This window comes from Eurosta solidaginis, chromosome 4, assembly GCF_040869045.1.
Source record: "Eurosta solidaginis isolate ZX-2024a chromosome 4, ASM4086904v1, whole genome shotgun sequence".
In the NCBI taxonomy this organism is placed as follows: Eukaryota; Metazoa; Arthropoda; class Insecta; order Diptera; family Tephritidae; genus Eurosta; species Eurosta solidaginis.
The window spans coordinates 108,997,456-109,016,801 of NC_090322.1; the positions used below are offsets into that span (position 1 = coordinate 108,997,456).

The 19,346-nt window shown below is 42.4% G+C and overlaps 1 long non-coding RNA gene across 1 annotated transcript; it reads right to left on the minus strand.

Annotated features, from left to right (window-relative positions):
- Nucleotides 1–938: 938 nt before the first annotated feature.
- LOC137248113 (uncharacterized) lies at nucleotides 939–1,285 on the minus strand. The gene is made up of 2 exons (XR_010952073.1): nucleotides 1,120–1,285; nucleotides 939–1,049 (listed from the first exon to the last, which is right to left on the minus strand). It is a non-coding gene; the product is annotated as an uncharacterized lncRNA (long non-coding RNA).
- Nucleotides 1,286–19,346: the final 18,061 nt, after the last annotated feature.

The window sequence follows — 19,346 nt, forward strand, 5'->3', positions numbered from 1 at the left end:
TCCACACTCATACTATTTTCAGATTCTGTTTCATAATTTTCATCATTTTCAACATTGCACTTTGCATCAACATCATTATCATCATCGTTATTTTTTGATAACTCTGTTTTAAGCCATTCAAGGTTCGAATCGAGTTCAAGGTCAGAACAATAATTTTTTTCAAATAATAATTATTATTTTTTAATTTTTCTAAATTTGAAAAATTGTATTTTGTTTTTGGAATAGTAAGTAGAAAATTTTTCAGACAACCTGCCATAGCTGCGCAGATAGATCCATTTCGAAGGGTGCTAAGCCTTCATCATCAGTACGCTTTAGGCATGCTGCTGTTTTAAGCTTCATATTTATCAAAGGTTCATCTTCCTTAGTATTAGAATTAGAAACATCGTCATCTTCGGTTAAGTTTTTATCAACTTTAGCTTTTTTCCTAGGTTTAAATTCTTCACTATCCGTACTAGAATTAATACCATCATCAACATTTTTCGTAGTGTTTGAGTTTTTAAATTTGCCAATGGTTCGCTTTTATCAGTATTAGAATCAGAATGGCCTTGGCCATCTTCACCGGGTATATATTGATATTCGGGCGAATAAACAAATGGACCACTTATAATTGCACACCTGATGTGCATTCGCATGCTATGTGAAACATATAACGGTGTACCAGTGGCTTGTTATGCAGCTGACGCGGGATGAAGCATTGGATTTTGTGTTGCAAAGTAGGCGACATATGTTGGTGTTGATGGATGCGCATATTGCGGATATGTTGGTGGTTCACTAGTCATTAATTGTTTAGAAGTTTCAACTTGTTGCGATTGTTGTTGTTGTTGCTGGCTGCTGATGTGGTGTTAACGTTTCTTGTACAATTTATTCGGGTGCTTGCACATATTGTTGGTGTTGTTATGGTGCTGGAAAACCTTCCGATATTGAAAGTCCTTGATTAGTGTAATCCCCACGTAGTGAACTACTCCTGTGACCGCGTCCGCGGTAACTATTACATCTGAAGGCGCTTAAGTTACAGGCATAGCTGACATCGCTTATATAACCGCTTGACTCTAAAGTAAAAACCAAAACAAAATATTAGAATCAGTGTTTATGAATAACTTATTTAAAATAAGCTCTTACAACAACGTGATCGGCGGCTACATCCCCGTGAAAGTAGTGTGGTGTTCCTCCTTGTATAAACGTAGGTACTGGATGTGCTCAACCGTAAAGTTTTCTTTTAATTTGAGCAAATGTATTTTCTTACAGCCACAGCTGGAATATTTGGGATATTTCTATCCGCACATCGTCAAAATCAAATTACTTAGAATGAAAAAGAAACGTATATCAGTAAGAATAGATTAAAAGTTTTTAATATAAGCCGAAAAGTGTTCCATAAATAGGGCTCCACAATTAGCTCTTTTCTGAGAGGCCAAAGGCACAAGAGAAATTTCAGATAACTAGAATCAGGACCTTGTAAAGTAACTTCCAATGAACCTCCACCATGCCTATGCATCTTCCGATGGCAGGGGTACCCACAGATACTTTGCTGTTACATTCATAGAAAACATAAAATTATAACAAGGGACAATTGATTGATGTTACGAAGTAAATTAGACGTGCTACAATAACAAATAAATACAGATGACTGTTTAATCTATTATGCGAAGTTCTTGAATGGATGTTCAAATTGAAAAGGCAAATTATTGCTAATTGATTTCCCCGACTAACACGGGAACGAATTGATATGACTACGCCTATCCTTCTTTAGCAGCAGTGCTGTGCACCAGTTCTGTTTTGGACAGGAAAATAAACGTTTGGTTGTCTCCAAGTTGATCATATGATACAGAATATACTCGTTTGCTACTGGCCGCTCACCCAACAACACCAGGCACGACGGAACTTGTCTTTTTTTATTGGACGTTGTGGTAGCGCACTACCCTCAAGTGGCCCAATGAAACCAGGCTAATCGTGTTCATCTGTCCGCTCCCCGTGGGACCGCCGTTAGGCATAACGTCACGGGCGGAAAGGCGATTTAGTCGCCACTACTTCGTATGCGCATTTCTCTGCGCTCCCTTTCGGCATGCATCAATTTCGTCATTACTATGAAGGCCATCTTGCTCACAGCAATCCAACAATCTATTTGCCCGCAAATTCGTGGAACTAAATTCCTAATGGAAGGTTCCTCTCCAAAAAAAAAAGTTTACAGACAGTCTTTCGCCGTGAAAACGAGGGCAGTGAAACATTGCATGTTCTGAGCTTTCCAATTCGGACGGACAGCTTGGACAGAAAGGATCCTCCTCTATCCCACGCTTATGTAGATATTCCTTGAAGCCACCGTGCCCGCTCAATATCTGTGTGAGATGGTAATTTATTTCGCCGTGTTTTCGCTCGTACCATTCCGCTATATTCCGGACTAGCATGAAGGTCCAGCGCTCTTTTCTCGAATCTTCCCACCGTTCTTGCCACCTAACTATTGCTCGTGACCTTGCGCTTTTCTTAGCGTCTTCAGACAGTCGGCTGAATCCAATGCCATACAGATCCGCCATTTCTACTGGGATTTTCCTGGATAAAACATGGATCGCGTCGTCGGAACAGCACATGTTATTCGTATAGCAGTAGGCTGCTAGTATATCTTTCTGGTGGACCATTTTAGATCTGTGCCATACTGGTGCTGCATATAATATTATAGACCTGGTTCCGTTGGATAATAGCTGACGGGTAGCTTCGCTTGAGCCGCCGATGTTGGGCATTATTCGCGTTAGGGTTCCACTAACTCTAGAAACTTTCTCCCCCACCGCCCTGAAGTGCTCCCTAAAAGTTAGTTTTGAGTCAATGATTACTCCTAGATATTTCAAGGAGGGCTTTGAATTTATTTGATAATCTACTCCACAGTCCGCTTTGAGCTCATCAGAAGCACTTCTGTCTTATTGCTAGCCATCTCCAGCCCCATGTTCGTCAACCATTCCATTCCATGTTCGTCAACCATTCCTGCCAACTGCTACTTCGACAATATCATCTGCATAGCCGACAATTTCCGTGCCTCCGGGAAGGTCGATTTGTACCACCCCGTCATACGTCGCATTCCAAAGAGTTGGACCTAGAAGAGATCCCTGAGGGACACCGACCGTGGTATTGTGCTTTCTTAGTCCCTCATCCGGGTCAAAAGGGAGTACTTTGTCGCTTAGATAGCTACAAATTATTCGGAGCAGATACGGAACTTGTCTTGGGACACCCAAAGTGCACTCACGCTTCTCATGGCTCCAGCGGGTTAGCGGCTTTCTAGAACTTAAGCCACTTGCTGCTTCTAGATCTCATAACTGTCAGCTGGACTCTTAGCCTGGCAAGCGCAGGGCTCGAGCACAGAACGTAATCGATCGTTTCCTCCTCCAACCCGCACTTCCTACATCTGCTATCACTTACCAAGCCTAATTTAAAGGCATGTGACGCCAGAAGACAGTGTCCAGTAAGAATACCCGTCATGAGTCTAGTCTACAGTTTAATGATAATGAAAATATAAGAATCAGTGTTTATGAATAACATATTTTAATTAATCTCTTACAACAACCTGATCGGTGGCTACATCGCCATGTAGGTAGTGTGGTGTTCCACCTTGTATAAACGTAGGTACTGTATGTGCTCAACCGTCCTTGTGGTATTTGTGCAGGCCTCAATATATCATACATTGGTCCAGTTCGGTGTGCACCAGCCACTGGTTCAAACACTTTTGAATGCATAGCTTTCATATAGGATAGATGTCCAGCAGTGCTCCGGTTGTGCCAATATGTAATGGGCTGCTCCGTCTCTTGGTACGGCTGTATAGGTATAGGCGGGTGCAATGTATTACTAGTCTGCTCAAGATCGTATGGTACATAGATGGCTCGAAGACGCCAGAGGGGATTGGAGCCAGAGTTTTCGGACCCAGAGCCAAATTATCAGTACCTCTAAAAGCACATCCGAGCATTTTTCAAGCGGAAGTATTCGCCATAAGTTAGTGCGCTAAGCTGAACCTTCAGCGCTGATACCCCAATGAAACAATTGCCATACTCAGTCAGACAGTTAGTCCCCACTAAAGGCATTTGTGGCGTTCGAAATAAAGTCAGCACTGGTCCTTCATTGCGTAGAAAAGCTGAATCAATTAGGAGCACACAACGTAGTACTGTTGCCCTGGGTCCTAGGCCGCAGGGGAGTGGAGGGTAATGAGCAGGCGGACTCAGTGTTTAATTTGTTGCGTCTCACTCACAAATTGTCAACCTCCCAGCAGATTCTTGCAGCGGGTCTGCGCCTTACTCTCCTCTTCCGGGAAGGTATCGACCTCAACCCGGGTCCTTCTCCTGACCCCGGTACTGAGAAATGGGTTTGCTGCGTTTGCCGGGAAAGAATCTTTTTAGGACGGTCATATATATAAGGGCCTGAAATATTTCAATGAACTTCCTAATCACATAAAAGTAGTAATAACTTCAATACTTAAAAAAAAAAGTTTATTGGAGCATTGTAAACCCCTTCCAATAAGATAAAGTTTTTCTCCTCTTATTTTTTACATGATATATCCGATACTGGAGCGCGAAAAGGGGATGGTAATATTGGAAGCAGCAAAATACAATGCATCCGGCCCTATGGAAAAGAAAATCGGTCGCCACCTGTAACTCCAAACAGTTCCAAAAACTAATTTCGCTGGAATTCGGTATTTTCAGCCGATATTTACTGTTGCTGATCGGAATCACTCGCATTACATTATGAGGAAATACGGCACCTGAGAACACAGCCGTATGAAGCTAAAAAACACAAGCATGTCTTCAGTGAACTCCTCAAACAGGCGTCGGACCTCTATGCCGGTGATTCCTGTACTCAAAGAACAAAACTAGCAGGGGAGGAACGCACTCTCCCTAGGGAAACGCGAGTAGTCACTCTCAACTTCGATCTGGATACCGTAACAGGTTAAACTCTTACATATCCAGAATCAACCCCGACATACAAAACATTGTCATGTGGGGACAACATGACACCAACCATCTCTTTAACTGTATTGTGGAACAAACGCCTCTAACACTCCTCTCATTATGGTCCACCCCTGTTGAAACAGAAAGTTTCTTTGGACTCCTGTTAGAGGACATTGATGACAATTTGTGATCGGTCGCACCTATTGGATGGGGCGAAGCACTGCTACAACAACAACAGCAGGCGGACAACACGGAAAGAGAGGCAGCAACTGCATGACCCATCGATCCCGAGCCGTTCCTGCCAGTTGGCTCACAGGGGCATTTTTTAGCAGAAGGGAGGGAAAAGAGAGAACACTGGCGCAATATGCCAGGCCTGTGTCAATCTAAGTTACTGTTAGGGGGTTACAGCACAACTCGATATAGGGCATTAATAGGCCTCTCAAAAAGATAACCTAAGAACCATAACGGCTATACTTACAAGACACTGTAGACTGAACAGTCACATGCAAAAGCTGGGTATAATATCGAACAACACATACAGATTTTGTGATGGATCAGCAGACGGCGGACCATATCCTTCTAGATTGTGGCGTAATTTCAAGACGTAGGGCTCAGTTTATGGGCTCACCATGGCCAGAGAATTCCCACATTTAATCCCTCAAGCCAAGAACACTGCTGGGGTTCATCGAGGAAGTCGGCTAGGATGAGGTGCTGTGAAGGAGATGTGCAAGTCACTGTGCAATCTTCAATAAATTATCTATATATCTACGTTCCGGTAACAAGCACCATTGTGGTACTAGCCCGACCATCTCGGGAACTATTGATATGACTACGTTAAACCTTCTAGGGATTGAATATTAATAATGACCGCAATGCGAAGGTCTGCTAAAATATACCACTCTCCATGCAATGCTCGATATATAACTGTTAAACTGTAATTTGAAACAGTGATGAAAAGAGAAAAATTTACTAAAATTTTAATTGGCTGTGGGTAGTAAGGTGGTGATGTCCTCTCTTAACGCAATGTAATGACAGCTGCGATGCAGGGAATATGACAAATATCTTGTAAATCTACTGATAATAATTAATTAATTCCTCCCCTTCTATGCAGTTCTATGCATACATACATATGTATTTTTCTCTCCAAACGCTAATTAAAAAAATTAATTAGTTTTCACATGAACTTTGAACTCTGTCGTATTTGCATTCTTCAGTTGATTATCAACAAAAGCATGACAAATTATCACTAAAAAATTCATACATGTTGCTTATATATTTAATATGGTAGCCAATTTACTTACCCTTTCTGGTGCGATGATTCCTGGACAATCGGGCCTGACTAGACGCGATTTTTTTTGCCTTAAGAGAGCGTGCTTAACGCGAACCATATCATGTTATGGCACACCTTTGGTGATGCAAACAATCAAAGACATTTCTGCTTCTAGGATAGCACCTAAAATTTCATCCAACCAGTTTGGTACCGTATTCCAAAGCATGTTGGTTGTAAAGTACCTTGTATCCTTGGCAAATGACACGTGAATCTGCATTTAATTGTAGATTTCCTCTGATTTTGGCATATTCTGAGCTGAATCGCAACCCGGCGGAGATGCTATCTATTAGAATAATATAACATTTTTTTATTATTTAAAAATGCACATACGTATGAATGAAAATCAGAAAGTAAATAATGTTGTTGTTGTTGTAGCGATAAGGACACTCCCCGTTATTGACTTTGTTGGTCCTTTGCCGGATGCGGATCGGGTACGTTCCGGGAACCATTAAGGTACTAGCCCGACCATATCGGGAGCGACATACAGAAAGCAAAATTTATTTAAATTAGAGTTAAAAAAGTCTAGAGAAACTTAACAAAATATAAAAATCCTTGCAAAACTATTAGTTTTGGACTTTTAATATATTTCATCAAGATAAAAATTATTTTCTGATTTTTATTACCTAAGTCCGATAGAACTAGTTAAACTCGGACCTTCAAAAATAAAAGTCCGGAAGTAAAAGTTATATCCGGAATTTTATTTTTTAAGGTCAAAATAAAAGTCCGGCTTGATAACAAAGAAACGGCTTATCCGAATTAAAAAAATTTTTTTTAAAAGTCCGAGTTTGACTAGTTCTATCCGACTCAAAAAGTAAAAATACAGATTTTACTTTTATATGTGGACTTTTATGGAAAAAGTTCGAAAAATAAAAAGGACGCATGATTGGACATGATATTGCTATAGGGATACCTGGGAACTCAAACATTTTCACCTAGGACAATTTTTTGACCAGGACTTTTTCGACTCCGAAAAAAAAAATAATTATTTTCCGTCCCTGGCCACACGTGTAACATTTGCCATCATCCTGAGCCAGATAAATAATTTTGCATGTAAATGCAACAACAACGATTTGAGCCATATAAATCCAGATAGAAGTCTGGTTAAATTTGTGAGCCATATAATTTGCTAATTACTTCTTTTTTTGGCAACGCTGCCTTTAATAAACCTACGTTTTCAAAAATAGATATCGCTGCTTAGCCTTTCGCCCTATGAGTTAAATGAAAAACACCGGCGGCATATGCCTATCACATTTCACGTGTGCGAAAATTTCACGACATCTGCTTCTCAAGTCTCTCAATGATCCAGAGCATTCCCGTGAGAATTGAGTGTGAGCCGGAGCTGTAAAACTCACTGGAAGACGGCAATTGTTGTTTTTTCATTTGAAAATGTTGTTACAAGATTCTTGTATTACACAAATATAATGATATAATATATAATAATATATTTTGTTGTGGTGTTTAAAAAGTTTTTCACAATAATTTGAAAAACTATATGTTTTCTATGCTTTTTACACTTAGAAGAGAAACCTCATGTAATAAATAAAATTTTTAATGAAAATCAATAACTCTGAACTGAACAATTTTCGCCATGATATAAAACTAAAATGCTTTATAACAGGAGCAACACTTTTGGACTACATAAACCCTGTTTCAATCTTTTACGTCCCTACACAGAACCCTAATTGACTGTTTTCAACCAAAACAACAATGGCAACCCAGATTTTTTCGTTATGCTAACTTAAGCGAGTGGCTGTAAGAGACGTCAACACACTTGTACTTATCAACAATGTGCTCGGCCATACACATAGTACAGGTCTACAAATATGATATGTAGGAGCACGCACATACACAGCCACGCTCACCTGATAAAATGCATGTTCTTGTTCGTTTTTTCTGTGGATGTTATTTGGCACTGTTGTACTTCTTAGGGCCAAGAAAAGTGTAGTAGCTGCTCACGAAAACTGCGTAAAATTTTTATCGTAAAATTACAAATCAATATCCTTATTTACTTTGTTATGGTCCACTTGGGGGAGTCACCTTTGGAACGCACCTAGTGGCTAGAGATGGCAAATAAATGGTGCCATGGCATGTTGATCGAAATTAACACTAGAGGTCGCGACGTCCGCGTGAAGGATGATCTTTAGGAGGAAACACGCAGTTTCCAGAAAAAAGATTATTGCTTGGATTACGACAGCTGGAGGTAAACAAAAAAACGTGGCATCGATCTGCTTTCATCCATAATAGCGATAAACCAAATAATTTCGTAAGACGTGGATATAAAATAAGAAAGAGCTCACAAAAAATTTGTGCCGTGTATATTCGGACCCGACCGTATGGTTGATAGTGGCTGGTACTTGTGAAACGAAAACCAAAGAATTTTCATAACAAAATTCGCAGTGAATTTCACAAAGTTGTACGGGCATAGATTTGAATCCATTTTTAAGGGAATACTCGATACCCGCCTTACTGAGAGCTACACGACGATTACGACGACGACGACCATACCAACCACGAGCGCATCCACCGCCAATTGCGCAACCACCATCGCAGCGCCACCAAGGCGCGGTATTCCATCGGCAGCGCCAACCAAACGCGCTCCATCCACCAGGCTTACCACCAGCACCAGCTCCAACAACAACAGCGAGGCATTAATCGCCTTTATTATCCACCAACACATCTGACGCGAACGTTCTGATCACAATTTTGTCAACCAATACCAAGTAAATCCAGTTAAACGGCCTTAAGAGAAGAATTGTTGATATTTGTTCGGCGGAACAAAGGAAGGGCGCTGCTGCAAAGCCAGGTATAACAACAACGGCAGGGCCGCTAAACTTAGGCCTGCTGCAACGCCAGCTGCAACCCCGGATATAACAACACAACAACAACTACAGCCTAAGCGGTGAGTTCGTTCCGGGATACGGAAAACCTAAATTTTTTCCCTTCACCTAGCTTGTGAGGACGCTTGTAGCTAAGTTAGACATAGAGAGTTAATAAAACTGGTTAAACTGTTTTGAAAGGCAGAGTTATCTTTGAACCTCTAACGAAGCTTTTTTTTTTACACCATCGAACTTGCACGAATAAGGGAAGGGAGATAGTGACCCGAGACCAGTGTTATTAATTTTCGATGCTATTTTCGAGCTCATTGCTGTAAACAGTTCAACCATTTTATTTTACTTAAAGTAATGAACTTATAATAAATTATTGAGATAACCCCATTTGAAACATGCATTTATGTATGAGAAATTAATATGAACTTCATTTAAATCTTTGTGCATAAAATTTGTTCTTCACTTGCCACATATATGCGTCTATGTAGGAGCGTGTACGTTTGCTACATAATTCAAATATACATAGATGTATGTATAAGCACGAATCATAGAAAGAATTGCAGTAATTAATATGAACGTCATTTAAGTCTTTTGCATAAAAGGTATTTTTTTCCTGCTACATATATACTTCCATGCATGGGCGTTTACGTTTTAAATATACTTAGACGGTACGAAACATACCATTGAAAGGTGTGAACCACAGTAGTGACGACTAATACGCATTGAATTATTGATAAAAATAGAAAATAAATGCTTTTTATTTTATAATTATATATACCTATATAAATGATATATATAAGCAACACCAAAAACATATATGAGAAGAAAATTAAAAAGTGATAATGATGGTTTCAATCAGGTCAATTTTAAGATTTCGGATTATTGAAATTAAAAATCCATAAAATGAAATTTAAATGGGGCATTATATATAAGTACCATGACCAATGGGCAGTTAACGTTAATTACCCAGTAGAAATTATAAACGTCACATTGAGAAGAGCTCAATGGGTTACATTTTAAGAAAAAAAAAGATTCAATTTCAAATTAAATGGCAAATGTAGGTCCCCATCTATATTTTCTGCTTTTGGGTGTATAGATATGTAAAAAACTTTTTTTTTTCAATTTACAAAAAAAAAAGGTTAACAAAACAAAAAATTTATAATAAAAAGAATCACGACATCAAAACGCATTAACTTATAATGTCGCTGATGAAAACAAAAAAACAAAAACTTTTTTTTTTAATTACAATAGACTATAATACGATAAGTATTTAGCTAGCCTACCACCTAATTACATATATGTAAGGTTCCCAAGCACAATTACCGCCAAAACTTATGCGTAAGTAGGCAATTGTGTTTCATTTAAAGTCCTTTTTTTTAACTAAATGAATTGTCAATAAATGTTATATAAAATGGGAATGCTGACCGTCTTGTTGATTTAGAAGGCACGTAGGGAATTCAGGTAAGGGGCCACCGAAATACAGGTGCGTCAGTGGCCATGGATTTGACGGTGGGTAAATGTACCGGGCGTCGCAACAACACCCGCGGCGCCCCCAAGTTATATTCAGCCCTTTATTTCTTCATTTTTATGTTTATTATTTTGATTTACAGCGTTGGTAACCGGCCATGTCCGGTTCGGTAAATTTTTTTCTGCGGTTATTTTTTTTGAATTTGAATTTGCATGTTTTAACGGTCCGTCCGTGGCATCCGGTTCGACCGGATGTCGTTTTAATTTGAATTTCAAGCGTTTGAGTCGTCTCTGCGCTGTTTTGTCAGTTTTTTCTAAAAGCAAGGAACAGTAAGGTTGGCAAGGACCCCGCCCAGCCGACATGACTAGCCACAGAGCACCTCCAGATCATGCCAACTGCTTTCCTTATTGCTCCTTCAAAGATGCGACTCCATAACAGATGGGGCCCAACGGGATTTGTTGCCTGAGGCGCTGTCGCGCTGGTCATTCCTGGTCCACTTGTGAAGTTGACCATCCCACCAGTCCGAGGTGAGCAGCCGCAGGAGCAGCCACCTGCGTTGCGGTGGGATGGTTGGACGGATCAAGTTGTCCGGAGTGATGATCGTTGACAGTTGCTGAGGGCGCCATAAGATGGCGCCCAACGTGGTTCCTGAGGCGCAGGGTGCGAGGGTCACTCCTGGTCAAACTGTGAAGTTGACCATCCCACCAGTCCGGGGTGAGCAGCCGCAGGAGCAGCCACCTGCGTTGTCCGGAATGATCATCGTCTCCGGTACCTGAGGGATCCACGGGACTTCACGTCACGTTATCCGGATTTTGTATTCACCCGGTGAGGCAGTGCTGAACGCACTTAGTTTTTTTTTTGTAGATTTGGGGGTTTTGTTTTCCCGGAAGTTGTCCGTTAGTCGGCTCTTTTAAAATATGTGTCCGCTAATTGGGTTTTTTTTGCAATGTAAATTTTTTTTTTAGTTTTCCCCTATCTGCCGAATTTGTGATGTTCAGTATGAGTGAGTGTGTGAATTGCAAGAACCCCTGCTCATCCCACATCTCTGGTGGTAACTCAGAATACCAACTGGATTGTGACTGGGATTCAAAGTGGCACCCCTTCTTGTCCCGCCAGTCTGGGGAGCGGCCCTTGAAGCGCTCCACCCATAGCGGTGGAGGCAGGAGGGGTGTCCAGAGTGAATGGACGGGAGGCCTCAACACCCCCAGCCAGTCCCACTAGCGATACCCTAGAGACCGCCTCAGCGTTGCGGCTGGGTGTGTCGGGACCAACCCGTGTGTTTCTGGAGCTGACCCTAGTGGCCCCAACCAGTATCGGAGGGGGGCCTTAAGACCCCCTCGCCTTGCGGTTGGGAGCACTAGGGGCAGGTATGAATGGATTTATGTATTTTTTTTATTGTCTTCCTGTAGCCTGAATGTCTTCTGGGGGATGGGATGTCAGCATTCCCATTGATTACTTACACTATATATTTAACCTAACTAATAATTTCTTTTCAGCTCGGTTTTTTTATTTACAGGAGTTATTCTCGCGAGTTTTTTTCCTCACGCAACTTTCTTTTAAAGATATATACATTTTTTTTTATTATACCAACCATCGTTTAGGGTGTAGGATGAAGGGGGTGAATTCTGACCTTTTTCCCTAACACCTGACTGCCTTACGTTTTACTTTATGCAAAAGTTCCTTTTTATACCAAACCTACTATTTGACCAATTATTTTTACTCCTGATTATAATGTCGCGTGAGTAGTCCTTCGGGCAACCGGGCCGGAATACTCCGTTCGGGAGTGCGGGAAATTTTCGAGGTAACCAGCACCGGGGTAGAAATAATAGGGGGGATTTTTCAAAAACTAAGCGTCCCCTGGTGATGCATACTCCAATAGGTGGCCAGTATGGTGATCCCGCTAGGACGAATGCAGGCTCGGACCTAAACGACCCCCGCGAAAAGTTGGATAGACCGGGAAGCACCAGTAATCTGAACGTGCCCCTACTAAACGCGCATGATATTTCGGGGCTAATGACTAATGTGTCGACCTACGCACTGGATGGAGCTGGTGCTTTACCACCAAATCATGGAATCGGAAATTTTAGAGAATCTGCAATTGACAGGACGAATACCCCAGGGATCCATAACGAATCTCCTCGTGGGGACTCGTGGGTGGAAGTGTTACACCAGCTGTTCAGGACCTCACAGGAAGAGATGCGGGGGGAGATGGGGACGATCCGAAGCAATATGGACCAGCTCAACGCCGCTCTCAAATTTGCGCAGCAATCCATAAATTTGAACCGGAACGCGAATAGAATAGAACGTAACCCACTTCCAGCAGTAGCACCACCAGTGAACCCTGCTCCGAGCGGCATAGTAGTGAAACCCCAGGAGTGGAAAATATCGTTCGACGGCACTGGAAGCGTGGCGGATTTTCTGTTTAAGCTAAACACCCTGTGTGAGCGTACACAATGCACGGACGAACAAATAATGGAACAATAATGACCTTTTCCTTTCTGGGCGGGCCGAAGATTGGTACTGGCTGTTCACGAAACAAAACCCAAATGCGACATATGCCTTTTTGTGCTATTCCTTAAAAAGAGAGTTCGGTACTTTGACAAGTGACCACGAGATAATGATGGAGATCTCCATGCGGAAGCAGAAGCTGAGTGAGTGCTATGACGTGTTCCACACGGATATGATCTCCTTAAACGCACGCTTAAGAGAACCCATGTCAGAGGTTTTGCTGATTGACATCATAAAAAGGAACGTCAACAGTAGCCTTAAGCTGATGGTCTTCAACGCGGATGTAAGAACCCTTCATGATCTACGCGATGTAGCACGCAGAGGAGAACAAGTGCTGAAGGAACGCAAGCTGTTGGGAGCCACTTACCCAGGACGGCATGTGAACGAAGCCCGTGCGATAACCCTGGACATGAGGATGGAAGGCGAGGACTGCGAAGCTGATCCGCAGATAGAGGCGTTGGAGTATCGACGCAGCAGGAAACCGGACTATTCAGGAATCCAATGCTGGAATTATCAGGCAATGGGCCACACATATATATACTGCGAGGAACCCATTAGGAATTCTTTTTGTTTTAAATATAGCCATAGGGGAGTATTAACTCCAAAATGCCCTAGGGACCATCGCAGGCAGGGAAACCAGTACCCGAGCGAGAAGGCGGGGGAACCTCGTTCGGCATCATAGCTCCCACACCAGCCAGTGCTCGAGGCGTCGTCCCGTGAACTGAACCAGAGGGGGATCTCTCGCAGGTACCGAGTTGCATGGAAGTGGTGAGGTTCCGAGGTGCAGTAGTACCCTGGCGAAAGAATCCTCGAACGTGATAATAACCTTCCCTGACAGTACGGATAATTCCAATAGTTCTGAACCCGAGAGTCAAACGTCCTCATCCGCGATGGGCGAGCCGATCAAAATTCTGCGACGCCAGCATAGGGATGTCGCTTGCCAGACACATTTTTCACCAAGTCTAGAAGAAAGAGAACATAGGTACGAACAAATAAGAAATGGCATTTTTGAACAATACCCGGTATCAGAAAATATTTTGAAGCGCAGGAAAAGATACCACAGGAGAGTACAGGAGCGTAGACCGGTGCATGCCACCACGTCAACGCTTACAGAGGATGAAAGGCCTCTCGTAAAGGCAAAAATTAAGGATAGTTTTATTGTAGGGTTTTTGGACTCGGGAGCCAACATCTCCATCTTGGGGAAGAATGGTGTAGAATTCCTGAAAGATAACGGCTTCGCTTATCAGCCCTTACATGCATTCGTATATACCGCGGGTGGCAACAAGCAAAAAACCTTAGGCTCAGTGTCTCTACCGGTCACTTTCAGGAATATCACAAAGATTATTCGTTTTTACCTTCTCCCTTCACTTCTTCAAGAAGCTTACTTCGGGGTAGATTTTTGGAGATCATTTGCGTTAGCTCCCGAAATATTCCCAAGCGTAGAGTGAATAGAGGTGAGGAAAGGAAGAAAAGGACGAAGAACTTAACCTCCATGAATTGTCACCAGCCCGGAAAATAGAATTGCAAAAGGTCATAGAGACGTTTCCTTCGTACGAGAAGTTAGGCCTGGGGCAAACTAAATTTGCATCGCATTGACACCGGTGATGCCGTTCCCATAAAAAGCAAACATTTCCCTCTTTCGCCACCGAGGCAAGCCGAAGCTTTTAGCGAATTAGACAGGTTACTCGTATTGGGAGTTATAGAAGAATCAAACTCTCCGTGGTGTAGTCCTGTGGTACTGGTCCGGAAACCAGGTAAAGTTAGGCTGTGCATAGATTCCAGGAAGGTCAACGCGGTGACTAAGAAGGACTCATACCCCCTGCCTCATATCAACGGCTTATTGAGCAGACTGAAAGATACGCATTTTATTAGTGGCATTGATCTGAAAGACGCGTTCTTACAGATCAAATTGACAGAGTCCTCCAAGGAAAAAACAGTATTCGCAGTTCCGGGGAGGCCTCTGTACCACTTCAAGGTAATGCCATTTGGTCTGTGCAATGGACCTCAGACTATGAGTAGGCTGATGGACAAGACAATCCCTTCACGTCTGCGGGAGAATGTCTTCGTCTACTTGGACGACCTGATGGTATGCAGTAGGAACTTTGAGGACCACCTGAAGTTGCTGGCGGAAGTGGCAAAGTGCTTAACCGATGCAGGTCTGACAATAAACGTGGAAAAGAGCAAATTTTGTCAAAAATAAATACGATACTTAGGGTACTTGATAGGCAGCGCGTGTTTGAAAGTGGATCCAGGGAAATAGAAGCTATGCAAAACTTCCCGATCCCTAAATCTCCTCGGCAGGTGCGTAGGTTTGTGGGCATGGCGAATTGGTACAGGGCGTTTATTACCAATTTTGCTGACTTGGCAGGTCCCTTGACCGACTGTCTCCGTAAGTCATCAGGCCCGTTCAAGCTTACCTCTGAAGCTATAGAGGCCTTCGAAAACCTAAAAGTAGCTTTGAGTTCCGCTCCTGTCTTGCCCCCACCTGATTTTTCCAAATAATTCGTAATCCAATGTGACGCGTCCAAAGTAGGTGTTGGCGGAGTGTTGTTCCAAGTCGATGACGAGGGCGCTGAGCATCCAATCGCGTTCGTGTCGAAAAAGCTGAATAATGCCCAACGCAATTATACGGTAACCGAGCTGGAATGTCTCGCCGTCATAATCAGCGTGAAGCGTTTCCGACCCTATGTTGAGGGATTACCGTTTCGGATTATCACGGACCACTCCAGTCTCAAGTGGCTGATGACGCAAAAGGACTTCAGCGGGAGACTTGCGAGGTGGTCGCTCCTGCTGCAAAGATACGATTTTAAAATGGAACATCGTAAAGGCACCCTGAATGTAGTACCTGATGCGCTTTCGCGGTTTGATGCCGATGAGTTGACTTTCACTACCACACCCGGGGAAATAGATTTAGTCTCTACCGAATTCAGCAGTAACGAATATCTCGATTTGATTCGGACCGTCACCGAAAACGAGGAATCGCTTCCGGACTTACGAGTGGTGGACGGTGTAATTTTCAAAAGAGTTAAATTTCGTAAGGGAGTGGAAGGGGAAGAAGACTCGCTGTGGTGTTTGTGGTTGCCAAAAGGGTTGACTGAGGAAGCAGTGAGATTAGCACATGACGCTAACCGGAGTTACCATGGCGGGTGGCAGAAAACCTTAGAACGTGTTAGGCAGAAGTACTTCTGGCCGCAGCAGGCTAAGGACGTCAGGGACTACGTCCAGCGTTGTGACACCTGCAAGGCAGTAAAACCCACTAATCAACAGTCGAGACCACCTATAGGGAATACCTTTGCATCCGAGAGGCCATTTCAGCGATTATATTTCGATTTCCTAGGGCCGTATCCGAGATCTAAGCGGCGAAATCAATTTCTTTTTATAGTACTAGACCATCTTTCAAAATAGGTTTGGCTAAAGCCCATGCAGAGAGCCACCACTGTTAACGTTATAAATTACTTCGCTTCAGAAATTTTTCCAGCCGTAGGGGTCCCTGAGTTTATTCATAGTGACAATGGTAAACAGTTTATCTCGAAGGAAATGAACCAAATTTTAGTAAATTACGTGGTGACGCACGTGAGGACGGGATTATATTCTCCTCAAGCGAACGCGTCCGAGCGCGTTAATAGAGAAATTGTTTCGAAGATTTAGATTTTCCTGAAAGATAAACCTGACCATACCGATTGGGATAAGCATATACCCGAGATTTTATCGGTTTTGAGAAGTGATTTTCATACGGCGATTCAGTGCTCTCCATACTTTGCATTATATGGCCAAAATATGGTCCAACATGCCTCAGCGTACAGTATTTTAGAGAAGCTCGGCAGCCTTCGGGAAGACCAAGTTACGATAGTAAGCAGAGCTGACAAGTTGACCAATATTCGTGAGCAAATTCGCCGGAATTTAGATCAGGCAAAAGATAGGGGGATAAACACCTATAATAAGCGCTCTAAGCTAGACAAATACAAGGAAGGCCAAGAAGTTTTCCGGAAAAACCTTGCTTTAAGTAACTTCAAACAGGGCATTAACGCCAAATTCCTGCCTAAATATCTTAAGTGTCGAGTACTCCGAAAAATAGGCAATGCACTGTATGATCTCGAGGACCTAAACGGGAAATTGATAGGTCGCTTCCATGCTTCGGATATTCGTCCATAATGAACCAACAAGAGCATTTTGTTTGCCAAATTACAATTTGACTTTTTTTTTTTAAACCTACCAATCGGACTTTTTTTATCTGGGCGTTTTGGCGGTCGGGGACATCTCGCCCAGTATTCTCCCCGAGCAATGACCTTATAGGATGTTCACACGCGTCCTCACCGAGAACCGTGAACAGCCTGGCAGTTCAAGCTTGGGTTGGACTAGCCTTTCGGAGTTTGGACGAGTTCTCCTTATCAAAATATCTACACCCAATTCATCCTACACTTCCACCGGTATCTTTAGCTCGAACAATAACAGTTACCGATACTGGGGTTGTTGCTAGCGATACAAGTGTACCTGAAAAAAATAGTACGGGCTCGATAACCAACGCTATAACGGCCGCACCTTCCCAGCTCTCTGGTGCGCTACCCGCTACTCCTTTGCAGGTGACTGCCGTGCCACCTCGTAGGGCTGTATTTGTGTCCCGATTACACGCCTCGCTTACCGAAAATGACATTGCTCATTACGTTTGCTCTAAACTTGGTGTTGCACCCACTAGTAACATCAATGTGTATAAATTTAACTTTAAATATGATAGAGACATCTCCTCATTTAAAATATCCCTTTCAGATGAATATTTCGATAAGGTACTTGATTCCTCTTTTTGGCCCAAGCATACTGTGGTTCACTTGTTCACGAGAAAGGCGAGGGCCGAACCTGTTTTATTACAGCCAAAAAACGGTATGACGAACACAGTAATAACAACACAAAGGTAATTGCTGATCTGTCCCGTCTTCTCATTAATTACCAAAATGTTCGTGGTTTACGATCAAAACTTGTTCCATTCTTCCTTAATTCTTTCAACTTTTCTGCACAAGTTGTAGCTTTTACGGAGACCTGGCTAAAGCCTGATAATTACAATTCTGAGGTTTTTTCAAATAAATATGCTGTTTATCGGCGTGATCGCATTTCTAGAGCGGGAGGTGTCCTTATTGCTGTTGAATCTAACCTATCGTCTGAGTTGATTTCGCTGGACAATATCTCTCATATCGAATTCATAGCAGTTAGGCTTTCATTCGGTAGCTATAGCGTAATTGTTTGCTGTTCGTATATACCACCTCGTTCGGATATGGATGTTTATGCTAGTCATAGCTCGGCCATCTGTGATTTGCATTCTCAGTTGGGAGATAACGATCGACTTGTTGTTGTTGGTGACTTTAACTTGCCAACAGTTAGTTGGGTTAATATAAGTGATTCAAACTTTTTAACTCCCACTGCTCAACATGAGTTTCTCAATTGCTTGTTAGACTCATCTCTTTTACAGATTAACAATGTTCCAAATAGTGGAAATAAAATGCTGGATTTAGTATTTGTGGATGGCTCGGTGGGTACTGCCCTTACGCGAATACCACCTTTATCCCTTCCAGAAGACCCTCTTCACCCTACGCTAGAGATATCACTTGATATGAGCCTACCCCGTAGGATTCAAGTACAGTCTCGTCCCCAATCTAGATGCTTCTACAAAGCGAATTTCATTATGCTCAATGACCTGTTGGCTTGCCATGATTGGTCGGATCTCTATGCTTGCACTGATGTCGATTCGGCTATCTCTATATTTTACAGTACGCTTGGTGGCTTCTTTGGTACCTGCATTCCTACTCGCTATACCCTATGTTCGAATAAGCCCCCTTGGTTTTCAAGGCAACTTATCAGACTTAATAACATTAAATCTAGGCTTTATAAGAGGTTCAAGAAATCTGGAGCATCTGCAGACCTCTCTAAATATCTAATAGCTCGTTCTAAATTTCACCGTCTTAATCAGCTTTGTTATAAAAATTACTTGAGTTGTTGTAAAGCCCAATTTTTTAGAAATCCAAAAAAGTTTTACAGTTTCGTAAATTCAAAGCGGAAAACTTCTGGGTATCCTTCCTCATTAACTTTTGGAGGTAAAAAAGCTTGCACTGATGACGACGTTGCTGAACTATTTTCTGAGTTCTTTAAGTCCACGTATTCATCCAGTGGTTTTCATTCCGGTCAATATCCCTATCACTTAGATAGCTCGAATTACATTAGGAATCCTGCTATTGATGGTAATATTGTTCTTCAGAGTCTTCAATCTTTGAAGCCCACCTTTTCTTCGGGACCGGACGGTGTTCCTAGCT